General features: G+C 40.3%; 1 long non-coding RNA gene across 1 annotated transcript in view; it reads left to right on the forward strand.

The window, feature by feature from the left end:
• The window catches only part of LOC138442425 (uncharacterized), a 239,803-nt gene extending 222,331 nt beyond the window's left edge, over nucleotides 1-17,472 (forward strand). Inside the window, exon 3 of the long non-coding RNA XR_011257679.1 lies at nucleotides 16,153-17,472. This is a non-coding gene — a long non-coding RNA (uncharacterized lncRNA). The remainder of the gene's footprint in view (nucleotides 1-16,152) is intronic.
• Nucleotides 17,473-22,256: the final 4,784 nt, after the last annotated feature.

Below are 22,256 nucleotides of genomic sequence, written 5' to 3' on the forward strand. Positions count from 1 at the left end.
GGAGCTGCTCAATAAATAGCATCCCTCTTCTTCACCTAAGCATAACAAAGTAACAAATAAAAATTAATGGATGGTATATGCAAAATACCTTCCTCATTTGAGGGCTTAGTACAAAATGAAAGTATGAATCTCTTTGTTTAATACTAATTTGAATTTCAAGACAGGGATAGCAGAGCATAAACCAAGCCCAGGGACCTAGAAGCACAGAGACCTTCTAAGTGTGCAACTGTTCAGGAGGCAGGCCATATATATGCAATCAGCCTTGGGTATATGGGAGTCTAAGTACCATTGTGGTCACAGTGGAGCCAGTGTAGGAGAATGCGTGAGAGTAAAATGAGCCTGGTAACTCAGACTTATTCCGCTGGTGACCAGTAACACATTTTGCTATCAATAGTCCAATTCTGCCAATGTTCAAAAAGTTGATAACTTACAAATCTGGTAGTATGTAAAACTATCTTGCTGCTGCTATTGCTAAGTCGCTTCAGTCGTGTCCGACTCTGTGCGACCCCATAGACGGCAGCCCACCAGGCTCCCCCGTCCCTGGGATTCTCCAAGCAAGAACACTGGAGTGGGTTGCTATTTCCTTCTCCAATGCATGAAAGTGAACAGTGAAAGTGAAGTCATTCAGTCATGTCCAGCTCTTCACAACCCCATGGACTGCAGTCTACCAGGGTCCTTTGCCCATGGGATTTTCCAGGCAAGAGTACTGGAGTGGGGTGCCATTAAGTGATGGCATATCATAGATAATTATGTATCATAAAAGAAAGTTCTGAGTAATGACATTTAGTCTCCTCTTACCTATTTTCTGGATATTCTACTTCCTCTTAACCTTTGCAAAAAGATAGGCTGCTGAGTCATGGAAGCTAGATGTCCCAGGAGATAATCTTGCCTTCCTTCTCCACACACTATGAATAGCACAGGCATTGGCCATGTGCGCTGAGCTCACAGCAAGCAAGAGCTGGGTTTCAACCCTGTAGTAAAGAGGCCACCTCCAGCGATGAGAAGGAGCTTGTCCTTCACAGCAATTGCATTCTTGGCTTTTCTTCTGAGAAGATACAAGTGAAGGACACAATTAGTGTCAGCAATGGTGGGGCATGTTTATTTTTCATGGTGTGGACACCCAACTTCTGGCACTAGTTCTGAGGTCAGTGCACAAGCGGCCACCCAATGGTTTCTTTCTTTTTGGTCTTTGTTGTCCTGGAGGAGTTAGGACTAAAAAAGTAAGGGTCATGAATTGCTAGAAATATGGCATGTTACCAAGGGATTTAAATGCACTTATGTGATATACCAATTGTGCACATGAATTCCAAGTTCTCATATTGAGCCAACTGCTAGTAGCAGTTATGCTGTGAATAGGTTCAGACACAGCTTTGAGATTTGCAGTGTCTTCTGAGACATTCTAATATTATTGAGTTGTATGCTCTAGTAAGTCAGGAGAAAAGGAGAGAAGAATGAGTTCTGTCAGTGATTTTTAGCCAGTGGATAGGAAGACATTTTGGAGAAGGAAATGACAACCCACTCCAGTATCCGTGCCTGGAAAATCCCATGGACAAAGGAGCCTGGTGGGTGCAGTCCATGGGGTCACAAAGAGTCAGGCATGACTGGGAGACCAACACTTCACTTCAGGAAGATATTTACATAACTCAAGAGCCAATGGATTACAAGCTTCAGTTAAATGTGAGCTGCTAAATGAGGATTACAAACTAGCTTTACTTGAAAATTGGGAATAAAATAATTCAAATCCAAGAGAATAAGTATGTACCCAACTTTTCCTTTATGTTCAGAGTCATTGATATAGCAGTTCACTATGTGCCATCACTGTCTTAAACAGGGATCTAGAGGCACCTGATTGATACCACTGGTCCTTAAAAACAGACTACAAATAAGCATGCTGAGAAAGAAGCCTAACAATATATTAACTCTTCAAGAAGACTTTAAAGCTTTTACCTTGAAGAATTTGCTTCCTTTTTGTATTTTCAAAATAGATTACCTCTTTTCTTTATACATGGAATATAGTTTGGCTTTGTAGGAAACCTTTGGGTCATATTTTCTTTCTTTAAGAATCTTATAGATTTTGCTACATTACCTTTTGATGTGTAATTTTGTTGTCAAGAAGTCTGAGAGCAGTCTGACATTTTTTTTCCCTTGTAAGTTAACTTGGGAACTTACAATCTGATTTGCCTGGATACCCAAAGGATTCTCTATTTTTGAAGTCCAATAAACTTAATATTCTTCAGGGTTGACTGTTTTTTATCAACTTGATAAAGTTCATGGGAGGTGGCAGCTGTGTTTTCATACACCCTCATCTTTTTAAAATTAAACTTTTATTTTATATGATTGGTTTACAGTGTTGTGTTAGTTTCATGTGTCGAGCAAAGTGATTCAGTTATACATATATCCATTCTTTTTCAGATTCTTTTCCCATATAAGTTATTATAGAATATTGAGTAGAGTTCCCCGTGCTATACTGTAGATCCTTGTTGACTATCTATTTTATGTGTAGTAGTGTGTATATGTTAGGAGAAGGCAATGGCACCCCACTCCAGTATTCTTGCCTGGAAAATACCATGGATGGAGGAGCCTGGTAGGCTGTAGTCCGTAGGGTCACTAAGAGTTGGCACGACTGAGCGGCTTCACTTTGACTTTTCGCTTTCATGCATTGGAGAAGGATATGGCAACCGACCCCAGTGTTCTTGCCTGGAGAATCCCAGGGATGGGGGAGCCTGGTGGGCTGCCATCTCTGGGGTCGCACAGAGTCGGACATGACTAAAGAGACTTAGCAGCAGTAGCAGCAGCAGCAGCAGTGTGTATATGTTAACCCAAACACCCAATTTATTCCTCCTCCCTCACCCTTCCCCTTTGATAACCATAGGTTTGTTAGTTCACTCACTTTCTGTCCCCCAACCACACTGACTTCTTTTCTCTTTCTTAAACCCCCAAAGCCCTTACTGCCTCAGGGCCTTTGGACAGCCACTCTTTCTGTCTGGAATACTGTCCTTCACATCTTCACCAGCCAACTTCCACGAACATCTCAGATCTCAGTTCCTTATGCCTGACTTTGCCAGCCAGTTAAATCTTCCATTGTTGGTCTCAAAGTACCAGGCATTACCTTCACAGAAATGATCACAATTGAATTGTTTATTTTGTAATTATTTTATTACCTCTGCCTTTCCCATTAGGCTCTCAGGTCAATGAGCAGTGAGAACAAATCTGTACCTTCATTTTATCCACAGTGACTCAGGCACATAGTGAGCCATCCAATACATTATTAAGGGCCTTAGAAGTCTTCTCAAGTGAGTCTTCCCTCCAGTAATAATGATTGGCACTCTTTGAGCACGTAACCTATGCCAGGCATTATTAGAAGCATTTCTGACATGTGTTAGCCTATTTAACTCTCCCAACAACCCTGTGAGGTAGGCAGTGCTATTACCATCTCTGGTTTTCAGATTGAAAAATAGGCATATGTCTCACACAGCGTCAAAATCCTCAGAGCCTATGTGTCCACAGCCAGCCTGCATGTCTGGGAAGTCTGTTCCAGGTAAGCTGCTGTTCCCACTGAAGAAAAGCAGTGCTGACTTGTTCCATGACAAACTAGATTTAATTCATATTGAATATTAATTATAAGATAATGGAAAGCTTGCATACATACATTAAATTCTCATTGAATCATGCACATTCTCCATTCACTTTTGTATAATATATCCATTCATTTATCTAATGAGTGTGTATTGAGCACTTATCATGTGCCAGAATATGTGCTAGAAATTAAGAACTATAAAGGGGAATGAGAGAGTCTTTGCTCTTGAGATGCTCCCAGCCTGGTGGGATTAGTAGAGACATAAATCATTCAGGATAATTTTATAGGAACAATGATGAAGATGTTTACAGAGTGCTGGCAGTAAGGAGGGAAGACCAAAACTCAGTGTTCCCTAGCAAGGGGTGTGAATGGTCAGGAAAACAACTGGTCACCTCTTGGAGACTCTATATAAAAATGACTAGGGTAAGGTGTGCGCTCAGTCCTGTCCAACTCTTTGCAACCCTATGGGCTGACTGTAGCCCACCAGGATCCTCTTTCCGTGGGATTTCTCAGGCAAGAATACTGGAGTTGGGTTGCCATTTCCTTCTCCAGGGGACCTTCCTGATCCAGGGATTGGAACTGCATCTCTTGTGTCTCCTGCATTGGCCTTGTGGGTTCTTTACCACTGAGCCACCAGGGAAGCCGTGTGTGAGGTAGGCCCCTGTTAAGGATACCTAATACCCTTTACTGTCTATTTTTTTCATAGCCCCAGTATATTTGCAGGGCTGCCAAAACAAAATACTTTATACTGCATGTCTTCACATAAAATTTTTCTTTCACCATGCTAAAGGCTGAAAGCCCAAGATCAAGATGTCCAGGGGTTGGTTCCTTCTGAGGAAAATGAAGAAGAATCTCTTCCATGCCTTTTTGCTAGATTAGTATGGTTTGCTGGCAAACTTAAACTCTGCAAAGAATCAAAAACATCATTCTACTCCCTTCAAACCTGTCTTGTTTCAGTGGTTACATTGTATTAAGCATAAATTTATTCATTCTCATTATAGTATTTCCATAATAATTGCTCTTCAGTGATAAATATGAATATGGTTCAGTTCAGTTCAATTGCTCAGTCATGTCCGACTCTTTGCGACCCCATGAATTGCAGCATGCGAGGCCTCCCTGTCCATCACCAACTCCAGGAGTTCACTCAGACTCATCTCCATTGAGTCCATGATGCCATCCAGCCGTCTCATCCTCTGTCGCCCCCTTCTCCTACTGCCCCCAATCCTTCCCAGCATCAGAGTCTTTTCCAATGAGTCAACTCTTCGCATGAGATGGCCAAAGTACTGGAGTTTCAGCTTTAGCATCATTCCTTCCAAAGAAGTCCCAGGGTTGATCTCCTTCAGAATGGACTGGTTGGATCTCCTTGCAGTCCAAGGGACTCTCAAGAGTCTTTTCCAACACCACAGCTCAAAAGCATCAATTCTTCGGAGCTCAGCCTTCTTCACAGTCCAACTCTCACATCCATACATGACTACAGGAAAAACCATAGTCTTCACTAGATGGACCTTAGTTGGCAAAGTAATGTCTCTGCTTTTGAATATGCTGTCTAGGTTGGTGATAACTTTTCTTCCAAGGGGTAAGCGTCTTTTAATTTCATGGTTGCAGTCACCATCTGCAGTGATTTTGGAGCCCAAAAAAATAAAGTCTGACACTGTTTCCACTGTTTCCCCATCTATTTCCCATGAAGTGATGGGACCGAATGCCATAATCTTCGTTTTGTGAATGTTGAGCTTTAAGCCAACTTTTTCACTCTCCTCTTTCACTTTCATCAAGAGGCTTTTTAGTTCCTCTTCACTTTCTTCCATAAGGGTGGTGTCATCTGCATATCTGAGGTTATTGATATTTCTCCCCGCAGTCTTGATTCCAGCTTGTGTTTTTTCCAGTCCAGCGTTTCTCATTATGTACTCTGCATAGAAGTTAAATAAGCAGGGTGACAATATACCGCCTTGACGTACTCCTTTTCCTATTTGGAACCAGTCTGTTGTTCCATGTCCAGTTCTAACTGTTGCTTCCTGGCCTGCATACAGATTTCTCAAGAGGCAGGTCAGGTGGTCTGGTATTCCCATCTCTCTCAGAATTTTCCACAGTTGATTGTGGTCCACACAGTCAAAGGCTTTGGCATAGTCAATAAAGCAGAAATAGATGTTTTTCTGGAACTCTCTTGCTTTTTCAATGATCCAGCGGATGTTGGCAATTTGATCTCTGGTTCCTCTGCCTTTTCTAAAACCAGCTTGAACATCTGGAAGTTCACGGTTCACATATTGCTGAAGCCTGGCTTGGAGAATTTTGAGCATTACTTTACTAGTGTGTCAGATGAGTGCAATTGTGTGGTAGTTTGAGCATTCTCTGGTCATAGCAAACACCCTCTTCCAACAACACAAGAGAAGACTCTACACATGGACATCACCAGATGGTCAACACTGAAATCAGATTGATTATATTCTCTGTAGCCAAAGATGGAGAAGCTCTATACAGTCAACAAAAACAAGACCAGGAGCTGACTGTGGCTCAGATCATGAACTCCTTATTACCAAATTCAGACTCAAATTGAAGAAAGTAGGGAAAACCACTAGACCATTCAGGTATGACCTAAATCAAATCCCTTATGATTATACAGTGGAAGTGAGAAATAGATTTAAGGGCCTAGATCTGATAGATAGAGTGCCTGATGAACTATGGAATGAGGTTCGTGACATTGTACAGGAGACAGGGATCAAGGCCATCCCCATGGAAAAGAAATGCAAAAAAGCAAAATGGCTGTCTGGGGAGGCCTTACAAATAGTTGTGAAAAGAAGAGAGGCAAAAAGCCAAGGAGGAAAGGAAAGATAAAAGCATCTGAATGCAGAGTTCCAAAGAATAGCAAGAAGAGATGAGAAAGCCACCTTCAGTGATCAATGTAAAGAAATAGAGGAAAACAACGGAATGGGAAAGACTAGAGATCTCTTCAAGAAAATTAGAGATACTAAGGGAACATTTCATGCAAAGATGGGCTCGATAAAGGACAGAAATGGTCTGGACCTAACAGAAGCAGAAGATATTAAGAAGAGGTGGCAAGAATACACAGAAGAACTGAACAAAAAAGATCTTCACGACTCAGATAATCACAATGGTGTGATCACTCATCTAGAGCCAGACATCCTGGAATGTGAAGTCAAGTGGGCCTTAGAAAGCATCACTACGAGCAAAGCTAGTGGAGGTGATGGAATTCCTGTTGAGCTATTTCACATCCTGAATGATGATGCTGTGAAAGTGCTACACTCAATATGCCAGCAAATTTGGAAAACTCCGGAGTGGCCACAAGACTGGAAAAGGTCAGTTTTCATTCCAATCCCAAAGAAAGGCAATGCCAAAGAATGAATGTGATTAAATATATCTAAATACATATAATTCTTCTTTATGGAATCCCTCCCAGAAATACAGGCAATCTTGTCTAATTTCAAACACCTGGTTATGGTACACCAGAAAACACAACAGCAATAACAATTTTTAAATAGACAAAACCTACTGTGCTCTGTAGGGCTTCCCAAGTGGCTCAGTGGTAAAGAATCTGCCTGCCAAATGCAGGAGACAGAGGAGATGTGGGTTTGATCCCTGGGTCAGGAAAGATCTCCCTGGAGAAGGAAATGACACCCCACTCAAGTATCCATACATAGAAAATTCCATGGGCAGAGGAGCCTGGCAGGCTTCAGTACATGGAGCTGCAAAGAGTCAGAGACAACTTAGCACATGTGCACAGCAATGCACAACTGTGCTTTGTATCCAGAGCATCACTGACCCTCTGGAAGCAAATAGCCAAACCTTCCTGGTGTTTGGGAACAGTCTACACAGTGTTTCTTTCCTTCTGCCTATGTCCTTCTTTAGTTAATTGATACCCTTATTCTCATATTTACTTTCTTGGATTTTTCAGATATAAGTGTGTCAAAGAATCTTTTCCTTATACCCTCTCTTTCTCTGTGTCTCATTTCTTCCTCTTTTCAGTTCAGTTCAGTTCAGTTCAGTTCAGTCGCTCAGTCGTGTCCGACTCTTTGCGACCCCATGAATTGCAACACGCCAGGCCTCCCTGTCTATCACCAACTCCCAGAGTTCACTCAAACTCACGTCCATCGAGTCAGTGATGCCATCTAGCCATCTCAATCTCTCTCGTCCTCTTCTCCTCCTGCCCCCAATCCCTCCCAGCATCAGAGTCTTTTCCAATGAGTCAACTCTTCACATGAGGTGGCTAAAGTACTGGAATTTCAGCTTTAGCATCATTCCTTCCAAAGAAATCCCAGGGCTGATCTCCTTCAGAATGGATTGGTTGGATCTCCTTGCAGTCCAAGGGACTCTCAAGAGTCTTCTCCAACACCGCAGTTCAAAAGGATCAATTCTTCGGCGCTCAGCCTTCTTCACAGTCCAACTCTCACATCCATACATGACTACAGGAAAAACCATAGCCTTGACTAGATGGGCCTCAACCCATCCATAAACCCAAAACCCACCAAAATATGGCCAATCTGTTTCAACACACTGCTATATAATATCTGTAAACAGCATGAAGGAGGTTGCCCAAGCATGTGGATTCTTAGCTCTGCGAAGCATGAGTATCCACGGTCCTATGGGGCCTGGACTCTCCACCTCACTGGGACAGGCTCATGCCTACAGTCCTCACCGGTGGAATCTTGGCATTAGGATCCAAGCTGCCGGGTCTTAGATCCTAGGCTTGAGCAGTCAGCCTGGTCATCTACACTCCACATTGTGATTTTGAGCAGCCCTATATTCTTGTGCTTCAGTTGCCTCTCCTGCTCAACAAGCCCTGCTCAGGTGCATCAACTCCTGCACTTGGAGCTTCTAAAATGTCAGGCTTTTTAAGGTGCAACTTACATAAAATAATGTACAACTGGATGAGTTTTGACAAATGCATACAGTCCCGGAACCATCACAATCGATTAATAGATATGATATTTTCATGACCATGAAGTTTTATCAAGCCCCTTTGCACTCAATACCCTTTCCCATCCCCAGGCATATAGTAAGAAATGAATATTTGATGAACAAATTTTAGTTACCTAGTACACACAGTGAGTTCTAACATCCAATAACTGGAACTCAGTCCCAGTATCACAACAAAGAAACCCATCATTTAATCCAGGAAACGCAAAATACATTGGGAAAAAAAACAACAAAAAAGGAAGCAAAATTCTCTGAGGAAACTTCAGTATATAATACATGATCAGATAAGAAAAATCCATAAAGAGAGAGAGGAAAAAAGTCAAAGAGTTTTGGAATATCATTATATTCTCAAAAGAAAAACAATTTACAACATTTGGAGTAAATCTGACTCAAATGCCACATAAACCTGAGTGTGAAGTGGGTCATAGGACAAGCTTTAACAAATCTCCACTGCACACTACAAACTGTCAGTCTGCCAGCCAATGGCACCATCATCGACTGGGAAGCTTTTTAAAGGTAAACATTCCAAGCCCCTTGCCTGTGTATTTTTATTTAGGGGGTCTTGCATGAGGTTCAGGGCTCAGTATTTTTAAAAGTTTTCTCAGTCCATGATTCTACCAGCTATGGAAACTTCTTCCTAACACCTTCACCCCTCACCACCTCAGTGCACACTATTTTTTTTCTTACAGAAGAAAATAAAGCTTGGTGTATTTCTTGAACTTGGAGATGCATGGCTGAAGACAGAAAGTACCTTCCATTTTCTTAGTTGTCACGACCTTTTGTGACTAAGAGAAACGGATAATTGCAAGCTCAGAAACACCTGGAAATAAAAGAGGTGGTTACTATAAAAATAAGCACCTGCAGACAGCATGTATTATATTGAAAAAATAATGGCTTAAAGGAAAAATCTGAGCTATAATAAAATTAATTACTGTTCTACAAACCATCCTATAGGAGGATTTTCCATGAAAGAGGGATTCATTGTCACCATTCAGTTGTGTGCATGGCAGAGAGCTAACAGCTGTGGCTGTTCTTCGAACCTGCATTATGTGATAACCTGGAGGGGTCCAAAAAGGTTTACCCACTCAGGAGTCACAGAACACTGATCTTCCTCAAAAGGTTACTAGGTGGTCCACAAAGTAAATATTTATCATGTAATTTTTAAAACGTCTATTTTCTCCATCCTGTTGTGGTGTTTCACAAGAAATATTAGCAACCGAAAGACCCTGAATGCTCCTGCAATCAAGAGCCCATTAATTTTGTCCATTCTACTGGTTCCCAAATTTGTTTGAAACAGTTTACTTTTTATATAAGATGCAATCTTGGAAATGGTGCTTCAGACATTATCATGGCAAATTTTGTAATTCTAATAAGATTAAGAAAAAGTAAATTGGTGATCATTTATGAACAAGGATGAGCAAAGTCTTAGGATAATCTGGAATAATAAAATTTGATTGTTAACATTGATGATAATACAGTTTCTGGGTCAAGATAGCATATTAGTAACGTAAGTGACACAAGTAACATAAGTGAAAATTCAAAGAAATACTTTAGAAATTTAAGACAACCTACTAGTTTAAAATGGTTTAGTAATATTTGTCTCCTTAAAGTTATCAGGATAATTTAAAATATTTTTATCTACTTATTGAAGTAATTCCTAGTGTAACTGAAAGTGGAGTCTGGCTGCTGGCCTCTCAAAAGCTAATAAAGAAGCAAAGTTTGTGGAAAGGAAAGTTTGTCTTATTTTGGATGCCAGCAGTTGGGAGGGGGTGCTGTAGGCCACACTCCTGTCCAAGGCTGATTGTCCCTACTGCCAATCTGTGGGCCAAGCTATAGGCTGAGGGAGGGATCTACACGCAGAAATAGCAGTCAGCTCTAAGCATCTTAAAATTGATTATAGTCTGATCAGTATCACCTTGATTTAAGTACAGTTCTACAGTCAGTTTGTTCCCATTTCCTTGAGGCCAGTTCTTGGGATTGTGGCAGCGTTTGTCACCGGACTGTATCCGGTCACCATGTAGTTAACTTTTTCCACCTGGTAGAGGTTTCAGTATCGATAAGACAGCTCACAGGATATGGCTCAGAATATTATCTATAGCCCTTGAGAAGGAACTAAAGGTCCTTGACTCTGCTTAATGACTAAACCATTATTATGTGGTCTCCTTTGACTGTTTATCTTTGTTTCTGTATTTTCTCACTTCTCTGACTAAAATTATTCTTTGGCTAAAGTTTTTCCACAGATAAAAGGCAGGTGGAAGACATGGAGGGCATGAAGGCCCACTGTGTTTCACTAGTGGCTTTTTCTTGCTAATGCTAGTAGCATATGTGCACTTAAAAGCTTGAAGTTCATGTTGTTCAACATCCAGTTTACCTTTCCGGATGCATCTCCCACTGTTTGTGTCTTGCTGTAGCTTGCTACACAATACACCACAGCACTCTTAAATATATGCTGCTGCTGCTGCGAAGTCGCTTCAGTCATGTCCGACTCTGTGCAACCCCATAGACAGCAGTCTACCAGGCTCCCCTTCACCTGGGATTCTCCAGGCAAGAACACTGGAGTGGGTTGCCATTGCCTTCTCTCTTAAATATATAATGGAGTTTTAAAAAGTCTACGTGACTTCTCACACTGTCATCTTGGCCTGGAATGTCCTCATCACTCATCTCTCAAATCTCCCCGCAATACATCTTTCCTTCTGATCTCCTTTGTAAACCACTATTGGCCCTTGTCACATCATATTAAGCTTTAATCTGTCTCTTCCACTAAATTGTCAATTCCAATAGGATAAGAACTAAGTCATGTTTACTTGGATAACATATAGGATTTTAGTGAGTTTTCTACTGTATTTAAATTTAGAATACTCTATAACACAATTCTTTCCCTAATTGAAACACATCCTCCAGTGGTCTGAATTAATGATATTTGGTGGGTTGTGTGCTCAGTTGTGTCTGACTCTTCACAGTGCTATAGACTGTAGCCCACCACGCTCCTCTGTTCATGGGATTTTTCAGGCAAGAATACTGGAGTGGATTCCCATTTCCTCCTCCAGTGGATCTTCCCAACCTACGGATCGAACCCACATCTTCTGCATCTCCTGCATTGGCAGGCAGGTTCTTTACCACTTAGCCACCTGGGAAGCCCCCTGATGAGATTTGGTAGAAGATATCAAACAAGTCTAGACCTCACAGTGTTTCTTCATCTAATGTTTCAAAACGTTTGGAGATATAATTGATCACAGTTTGTCAAAACCTAGTCATGAAACATTGAGGAGGCTTCTTTAGACACAAGTCAGTATTGTTATCCTCACTTAAAGGAGGGGAAACTTAGATACAGAGACGTTAAGCAGTTTATCCAGTGTTACACAGCTTTCGAGTGGCAGAACCAGAATTCATCTTCTAGATTCATCTTGATGGGCAAAACAGAACCAGTAAATGCCATGGGTGTGGGTTTTCTAAAACTAGTCTACCTGTGTTCATAGCCCAATTCTAATAGCTTTGTGACCTTGGGTAAGAAATTAACTTTGGTGATCTCATCTATAAAAATACCTTGTAGCAGTTTTAATCAGAGTGAGTTCTTTGCTGTGCCAGTCTGACTGCCTTAAGTTTTACCTGCTAGGGTGAGTTCCCTTGTCCAGTCTTCCAGGGCTATTTATTTTCTTTTTTAAATTTTTATTTATTTTTAGCTGCTCTGGGTCTTTGTGGCTGCAAGTGAGCTTTCTCTAGTTGCAGTGATCAGGGGCTACTCTGTTGCTGTGCAAGGACTTCTCATTGTGGTGGCTTCTCTTATTGTGGAGCATAAGCTCTAGAGCTCTGGCTCAGTTGCTGTGATGCACGGGCTTAGTTGCTCTGCAGCATGTGGAATCTTCCTGGACCAGGGTTCGAACCCACGTACCCTGCATTGGCAGGCAGATTCTTAACCACTTGACCACGAGGGAAGTCCCAAGAGTCATTTCTGAAAATAGAGGAGGATTTTTGGTGGGAGGATTATACCACCTTAACAGTCCATGACCTATTGGCTCTTGAGATTGTTTGGGGTTGAAAAAGCCCAGTGTCCTATGAGCAAGGCATGTGGTTTTGTTTTTTTTTGTTTTTTTTTTGTTTTGTTTTGTTTTGTTTTGTTTTGTTTTGTGCAACACAGTTCCCTTAACACTTGGAGAAGGGAATGGCAACCCACTCCAGTATTCTTGCCTGGAGAATTTCATGGACAGAGAAGTCGGGTGGGCTGCAGTCTGTTGGGTTGCAAAGAGTCAGACACGACTGAGTGACTTTCACACTTCACTTAAAAATTTAGTCAGCTGATTGTTTATATTGTTTTCAAAACTTGTATCAATGATAGAAGGGTTTTCTATCATACTCTGAATCTCAGGTTGAAACCAGGCCCCATGCTCTTGACTTCTTTACAATGTAAGTGAAAATTCTGTCCTTTCTCCTAGTTTTGAGTTTTACACAATCAGCCTCAGGTTCTGTGATAGGCCAGGCAGTGGTGGTAAAGTGGGGCAGATTTGTCCTGGATCTGGCCTCTCCTGGGCTGTATTCCCACCCATATACTGGTCAGTGAGAAGCACTGAGTCTTTGGACTGACCAGGGCTTTGCAGCAGAGGGTTTTTATTTATTTATTTTTTGAAAGAGGATCAGTGCTTCCTAACTCTTCTGCTGTCCCCCAGATAGCTCCATTTCAAATACCCCACATCCCTCATTTTCTTCAACAATGCACTTATTTTTTGTAGGTCTCAGGGAATTTGGCAGTTGCCATTCAGCTAGGCTTTGGTCATTATGAATTTCCTTAGCTAGCATCAGGCGCAAAATGGCTTTTCTTCATGAGACTATGTACTTAACTGGTGTCCCTTATCTGCTTTTCCAATAGGCCTACCTGAAGGGAGCTCCTGTCTCTGTAGCCCTTGCTGGAGGCAATATTGCCTACAGCTTCTAAATATACAGGCATCCCACCAAGTTGCCAACAAGTCTCAATGCTTCAGCATCAGTGGGCATGAAGTCTGAGTTCCTAGAGGCATCAGAATGGTTTAGCTGCCTGCTTTGCAATAGCACGATACCTGTGGTTCCCCATTGTCCTACATGAAGGGCAATGGAATCCTCAATTCTTCTCATCTGAATTCATCAAGCTCCACATGTTGGGGTCTGTTTTTTGCAGCACCCCATTTCTTTTATATCAATTTCTAATTAGTACTTTTTCCTTACAAGGAAGTGAATCCTTGTAGGTAGCCTAAGAAAATAAGAAATTTATTAGAAGGATATCAGGTTAGTGGATAAAACTCAAAGACAGAAATGTAGCCAGGCTTTAGGAACAGACCAAAATCAGGAACTCAAAATTGTTAAAATTCTCTCCATCTCTCTTTTCTATCCATCTCTGCAGGTCAACTTCATCAGTCTTTTTCTCTGCATCCCAGCTCTCTGTTTCCTGATCTACATTTCAAAGGAGGGGAAAAACATGTAGCCAGTTATGGCTTTGAATTTTTAAAGTTTTAGGTCTAATCACCTTTTACTCTTTCAGCTGTTGATGAAGAATTTACTGCTGCTGATACAGAGACAGAAAAGATGAACTCAATAAACCAATCAGCTGTGACAAAAGAGTCACAGTGCAGGGTCACAGTGCAGGAATGGGACAGTAATCGTGTGACTGCAGAGAGGGATGTACAGGATGATTCTTAGAAAAAAGATGCTGAGTAGACAATGTAATACGGAGAAGGCAATGACACCCCACTCTAGTACTCTTGCCTGGAAAATCCCATGGGCGGAGGAGCCTGGTAGCCTGCAGTCTGTGGGGTCACTAAGAGTTGGCACGACTGAGCGGCTTCACTTTCACTTTTCACTTTCATGCATTGGAGAAGGATATGGCAACCCACTCCAGTGTGGGTTGCCTGGAGACTCCCAGGGACGGGGGAGCCTGGTGGGCTTCCATCTATGGGGTCGCACAGAGTTGGACATGACTGAAGCGACTTAGCAGCAGCAGCAGACAAAGTAATATGTACCCTGGTGTTATTGTTGTAGTAATGTTGTAGGTAACGTCAGAACAGGCAGAGGAATCTTAGATGGATTCGCCACATTCAATAGTGGTATAACTTGTTATAATGTACTTAGAATAGTGGTAGCAGGCAGACATGGCAACTCACAAATTCTTATCTAATGAATTGAAAAATTAACAAACAGAGGTCTCTATCAATTCAGTAGGAGAAGGTTTTCCATATTTGCAACAAATTTGTGATCTGACAATTTGGTTATTACTCAGTCATTCTTTAAGACTTTGCTTTTTCTCTATCTAAATGAAAGGGTACCTCCATGTGATACAAATCTCCTCACCCAAGTGTAGAGTCAAAGAGATGAATAGGAGAAACCAGCTATATTAAAATGTTCCCTTACCCTGCCGAAAATCAGGCCAACCTGTGGTAACACTGTTGAAACAAGGTACATCCTTGTCATCTGGTCAGTCAGTTCCTTTAAGTCAGAGTGTTATGCTTTCTTGTTCTTTTATGTTTCCATGGTAACTTATAGTTAGTCCCTGAATCTGACCAAATCATCTTTTTCCCATCCGCCACAGCATACTTTTACCAGGAATTATCATTTTTACTTCATAAAAGTAAATACATACGGTGCATGGCATTTTTTGAAGAGAGGGCTGAAAAATAATAATAATGTGCTTGTACTTGCTATTCTTAACCACCTCTCCCTAAAAAACCACTCAGTACAAACAACTGCTAGACCAACTCCGTCTGGGAAGAGCAGATTTAGAAAGAAGGGAGACATTATAGACAGTACCACATATGAGAAAGAAAATATAACGTCTCAGCCTGATACACTGTGGGATGCTGCAGGATGTTGACTCACTTTGCAACTATAGTCCTTTGTGAATGTAGAAAGAAAACTAAATAGCCTTTTACGCAATGAGTTCAGTTCAAACAAATTTCTCCTAACCCTGCATTGCTTCAGGACTAGATGTCGCCAATGTTAATATCTGTATTGGACACTCTGTGTAATTATTTTTCCAAAAGAGCAGACCAAACAATTTCTCAAGTAGAGAAAACTCTATACACACAGTTGTCTCCTGTGCAAGCAATAGGAATGTTGTACAAATGAAAAAAAGCAAGAAATATTGATGACATTTTAAGAATAAACACGTAGTTCCTCTCTAAGAAAGAAGATATTTGCAAACAGCACAACCTGCTCAACTGGCAGACCAATAGGCTAGATCCAAATATCCCATCCATCTCTCCTGAGGGAACTTTGAGTTTTCCTGAAGAAAATTTCCAGTTATAAATAAATGTTCCAAACATCTCTATAATTACTTGTTACTTTTAAAGTATTATCCAGGTGAAAATTCATTTTACCTAAAGCATATTTTACAAGTGACCAGTAGTAACAAATTTGGTCCAAGAAAAGTATGTTTTTATTTTAGGTGGGAAAAGTTATATAAACATGTCTCCCCTTCTACAATGTGGGGTCATTTTCCTAAGTTCATTCTCTCACCAGAGCGATCAGAGGCTGACACATAGGAACAGAGATCAGGAAATGATCTCTACATCATTCACTTCACCATAAAGTCTAAAACGAAAGGACCCTTTCCACTCAAAGAAAAGTGCTTTTCACAGAGAAACTTGTTTGAAGGAACTAATGCCCAACTCTTTTCTGTCTTTCAGCTCCTGATTTTTGGCCTCTCGAGGATGCACATAGATCCAATGAGGGAATCCTTGGAGAAGAGAGAAGAGGCACTTTTTCTTTGTTTATTTATGGTCTTTGAACAGCCTGGATGCTTCTACAGTCATTTGCTCAGGAGTTCAGAGTGTGAATCATGGGTTTTCCTGGACTTTCTGGTCCTGTACAAACTGCCAGTTCTGATGATAAGGGCTTCATGAAAACATTCTCTCCCACTGATATCTTATTTCATAACATTAAAAAGGAGTATGTGAAGTGATTAAATATCTTTTAGAGAAAAAATAGATATATGGCTTTTTAAGATAACATAGTCTTGCCTGGAAAATCCCATGGATGGAGGAGCCTGGTAGGCTGCAATCCACGCTAAGGGTTGGACACGACTGAGCGACTTCACTTTCACTTTTCACTTTCATGCATTGGAGAAGGAAATGGCAACCCACTCCAGTGTTCTTGCCTGGAGAATTCCAGGGACAGGGGAGCCTGGTGGGCTGCCGTCTATGGGGTCGCACAGAGTCGGACATGACTGAAGTGACCTAGTAGCAGCAGCAGTCAGAATGGCTAACATCAAAAAAGGACACAAATAACAGATGTTATTTTGCATGGGTACAGAGAAAAGGAGACCCTAGTACACTGTTGGTAGGAATGTAAATTGGTCTAGCCACTGTGGAAAACTGTATGGAAGTTTCTAAAAAAACTAAAAATAGAACTACCAGATGACCCAGCAGTATTACTCCTGGATATATATATTTTAGAAAGAAGCAAAAGCACCAATTCAAAAAGATACACGTACAATGCTCATAGCAGCATTATTGCCAATATATGGAAACAACATGTCTATCAACAGATGAATAGATGGGAGACAGTGTGGTACATATATACAAAATGAAATACCATTCAGCCATAAAAATGAATGAAATGCTGTCATTTGCAGCAACATTGATTGATTTGGAGGATATTATGCCATGTAAATCAGATAGAGAAAGACAAATAATGTATGATACCACTTGTATGTGAAATGACTAGTTTGTTATAGTATACAACAAACTAGTGACTATAACAAAAAAGAAGCAGACTCACAGATATAGAAAATAAACTAGTGGTTACCAATGGGAAGAGGGACAACATAGGCATGTGGAGTGGGAGGTACCAATTATTGGGTGTAAGGCTCAATATGTGCAATTGTACAATATGTCCAAAACCTATTATACAATATGTCCTCAGGAATATAGCCAATGTTTTGTAATAACTGTAAATGTAAAGTAATTTTTCAAAATTGTATAAAAATAAATTAAAAAATAAGATAATGTTTCCCAGGTTCTTGTTCTAAATAAAACTTTTAAATTCATGATAGAAACAGATAAAGTTGACATAATAAATATTTGTCACATTTTTATATGCAGTTAGTCTAGAGCTTCTCTTCTTATAATAATAAATATTTTTGAAGATGAAATTAATATCTCTAGGGCTTCCCAGGTGGTGCAGTGGTAAAGAATCCATCTGCCAATGCAGGAGCTGCAAGAGACATGGGTTTGATTCCTGGGTCCAGAACGTCTCCTGGAGTAGGAAGTGGCAACCCACTCCAGTATTCTTGCCTGGAAAATTCCATGGGCAGAGGAGACTTCTGGACCACAATCCATGGGATCGCAAAGAGTTACACATAACTGAGCAACTGAGCACACAGACAGTATTTTCATTAGATCAGTACTGACTCAGAGGCAAAGGACTTTTCTCCCATAAATATCATGACATCTAATTGGAAGCTAAACTTTTCAATTAAAAAAATTCTAATTCATTTGTTGTGCAGAAGCTTTTAATTTTAATTAGATCCCATTTGTTTATTTTTGTTTTTATTTCCAGTATTCTGGGAGGTGGATCATAGAGGATCCTGCTGTGATTTATGTCGGAGAGTGTTTTGCCTATATTCTCCTCTAGGAGTTTTATAGTTTCTGGTCTTACATTTAGATCTTTAATCCATTTGGAGTTTATTTTTGTGTATGGTGTTAGAAAGTGTTCTAGTTTCATTCTTTTACAAGTGGTTGACCAGTTTTCCCAGCACCACTTGTTAAAGAGATTGTCTTTACTCCATTGTATATTCTTGCCTCCTTTGTCAAAGATAAGGTGTCCATATGTGTGTGGATTTATCTCTGGGCTTTCTATTTTGTTCCATTGATCTATATTTCTGTCTTTGTGCCGGTACCATACTGTCTTGATGACTGTGGCTTTGTAGTAGAGCCTGAAGTCAGGTCCTCCAGTTCCATTCTTCTTTCTCAAGATTGCTTTGGCTATTCGAGGTTTTTTGTATTTCCATACAAATCTTGAAATTATTTGTTCTAGTTCTGTGAAAAATATGGCTGGTAGCTTAATAGGGATTGCATTGAATTTGTAAATTGCTTTGGGTAGTATACTCATTTTCACTATATTGATTCTTCCGATCCATGAACATGGTATATTTCTCCATCTATTAGTGTCCTCTTTGATTTCTTTCACCAGTGTTTTATAGTTTTCTATGTATAGGTCTTTAGTTTCTTTAGGTAGATTAAAAGCTTCTGCACAACAAAGGAAAATATAAGCAAAGTGAAAAAACAGCCTTCTGAATGGGAGAAAATAATAGCAAATGAAGCAACTGACAAACAACTAATCTCAAAAATATACAAGCAACTTCTGCAGCTCAATTCCAGAAATGACCCAATCAAAAAATGGGCCAAAGAACTAAATAGACATTTCTCCAAAGAAGACATATGGATGGCTAACAAACACATGAAAAGATGCTCAACATCACTCATTATTAGAGAAATGCAAATCAAAACCACAATGAGGTACCACTTCACACCAGTCAGAATGTCTGCGATCCAAAAATTTGCAAGCAATAAATGCTGGAGAGGGTGTGGAGAAAAGGGAACCCTCCTACACTGTTGGTGGGAATGCAAACTAGTACAGCCACTTTGGAGAACAGTGTGGAGATTCCTTAAAAAATTGCAAATAGAACTACCTTATGACCCAGCAATCCAACTGCTGGGCATACACACTGAGGAAACCAGAATTGAAAGAGACATGTGTACCCCAATGTTCATCGCAGCACTGTTTATAATAGCCAGGACGTGGAAACAACCTAGATGTCCATTAGCAGATGAATGGATAAGAAAGCCGTGGTACATATACACAATGGAGTATTACTCAGCTGTTAAAAAGAATTCATTTGAATCAGTTCTGATGAGATGGATGAAACTGGAGCCAATTATACAGAGTGAAGTAAGCCAGAAAGAAAAACACCAAAACAGTATACTAACACATATATATGGAATTTAGAAAGATGGCAATGACAACCCTGTATGCAAGACAGCAAAAAAGACACAGATGTGTATAAGGGACTTTTGGGCTCAGAGGGAGAGGGAGAGGGTGGGATGATTTGGGAGAATGGCATTGTAACAACAACAACAAAAAAAAAAACTTGACTTCTAAAAATAAAAAATAAAAAAATAAAAATAAAAAAATTCTAATTCAAATAAACATGAAAGTTTATTTGTACGAAAATATATAATAGAACTATCATTATAATTTGCTTCTTTTCAATCATCTGGCTATTTATTAAATACTCTACTTATTAAATACTCTTCTGTGTCCAGGTTGTGCTATGTTCTAAAGAAATGTGAAAGACACATAAAATCATGACTTAAACCTTAATGCACTTTCTGTGTACTTGGGGAGAGGGATGCAAAACACAGTTCTCAATATATCATTTTAAAAACGTATGATCCTTCTTTTACCTACCCAGTGAGATCATTACATCCTCCCACAGTATTTAGGGGCCTCTACCATGTGCCTGATCCCCACAGCTTCCTGTGATATACTCTAATGTCCAGGCAAACCATGGCTACTTGTTACTTTGTGACAGTCCCTTACCTAGCTCTAAGCTCAGTGCCTGTGTTCAGATAGCACCTGTCAGTAAGAACCCACTTTCTTTCAACACCTGTCTTCTACCTCAGTTCAATGGAATCATTGTCTCCTCCTTACTCCCTTCTGCTGCTGCCAAGTCACTTCAGTCATGTCTGACTCTGTGCGACCCCATAGACGGCAGCCCACCAGGCTCCCCGGTCCCTGGGATTCTCCAGGCAAGAACACTGGAGTGGGTTGCCATTCCTTCTCCAATGCATGAAAGTGAAAAGTGAAAATGAAGTCGCTCAGTCATGTCCGACCCTCAGCGACCCCATGGACTGCAGCCTTCCAGGCTCCTCTGTCCATGAGATTTTCCAGGCAAGAGTACTAAGAGAAGTAATTATTCCCTTGTCTGAATCCTTTTAGCTCCATTTCTCATTGTGTTTTTCTTATTCAACACAATAGTCTAGATATTAGTGTATATTTCTTATTCACCCCACTGAAATTATCCTAAGGCATTTTAAATAGTTGTAAATACCTCTATATCCATTGCCTAACTCAGGTGTCTTGTTTATAACATATACTCAAGCATATAGTAGTTGAGTAGATGAATGACTGAATAAATCAGTACTGAAAACAACTAGGGAATAATTAAGGACAATAATTGTATAGCAATGGATGCAGAGTACTAGAAAGGTAAAGGAAATTGGAAGGAGAGAGTAAAATAGTGTAAATGTGGACTGGACTACTCTAAGAAAACCAAATGTAAAATTTAAACCTGATTTGGGCCTTTAAGGATGATCATGGTCAAACAGTAGAACCAAAGTAGCTAAGAATAATTGGGCCTAGGAGTCTGGCTAGAGGAGAACAAAGGAATCAAAAGGTAGGTTGTCAGAGGAAATTTCAGGCCTTACTTTATGTAAGGCTGAGCAGAAAACATACAAGCCACAAGATAAAACCTGATTATCTGGAATCCCAGAAATTAAGCTCTGCTTCTAGGACACAGGCTGTTTGCAGAGAAATAACACATTCAATTGAGAAGGGCTGGGTTTGATTTTGTTTTCACTATCTATTGTTTCTGTTGGGCATGGGATACTCCAACCCTCCATTTTCTCATCCATAAAATGGGAATTTTAATTCCCACCCAACTGGGTTTTGTGCAGATTAAGTAAAAGATGATATGTGGAAAGTGCGGGGAACACAGGAGATCAGTAAATGGTAAGTCTTATTGATTGGCTCTGGTCTCCAATTTGAATACTTGTCAGATAGAATTGTCTTTAAATCTGTTTGTGGCCAAAGCATCTCTGAGACTTGAAGCCTGTTCCTAGTTGGTCTATAAGAAATCTTTTTTGGAGTTGAGGTGGAGACTCTAATAGAGGTAATAATGATTATGATGACAAAAGAACTTTTAGCAGCTGATATTTATTGAGTGCCTATTATAGACTAGTAACAATACCAAGAGTCTCATAAGAATTATTGCATTTTATTCCAACAAAACATATATGGCAAAAAAAACAGCTGGTACTGGTATTTAGGCTTTTTCACAGGAATTCTCTTGGAAGAAAGTGTGCCAGGATCTCAGGAATCCCTGCCAATGGGAACACAGCAGAAGCCAGAAGAGGGGGTCCAGGGGCAGTGAAAAGGCACACCAATTCAGAGGCTTACCCTGACAACGGAATCCAGGATACAGTAGTTAAAAGGTGTGGTAATCTCATGTCTGATTCAAGCAGGCCTCTATCCCAGGGACTCCAATCCTGCAAGCATCCAGGGTACAGGGAAAGCCAGGCAGACAGGGGGTGGCACTGTGATTCTTAATGGGATTGTTGTGGTAGCAGGACAATACAAGAAGCAAGATACAGCCTCCTTGAGAAAGGAATTTGGCAAGAATTAGGTGGGCTAAAAGGATCCCATCTCATGAATTAGGGCAAAAATGGCAAACTTTTTGTCTCTTGTACAATTTCTGAGCAAGCAAATGGTTATCTAAAGCTTTCTATTTGAGATCAAATTTAGGCTAAGCAATAAAGAACATAAATAAAGAATATCATGATCTATTGGTGATGTCTGCCATGAGTACTAGGGGGAGAAGTGACATCAGACCAATTTTGATTCTTGGGTTTAGTAGAAGAATCAAGACAGATTTGAAGAAAAAGGAAGAAGGTCTATATAAAAAGGAAGTGTTATAAAGGGGTAACTTTTAGGAGATGCTAGGAAAGAG

The sequence above is a fragment of the Ovis canadensis genome, chromosome 6, assembly GCF_042477335.2.
Source record: "Ovis canadensis isolate MfBH-ARS-UI-01 breed Bighorn chromosome 6, ARS-UI_OviCan_v2, whole genome shotgun sequence".
NCBI classification, from domain to species: domain Eukaryota; kingdom Metazoa; phylum Chordata; class Mammalia; order Artiodactyla; family Bovidae; genus Ovis; species Ovis canadensis.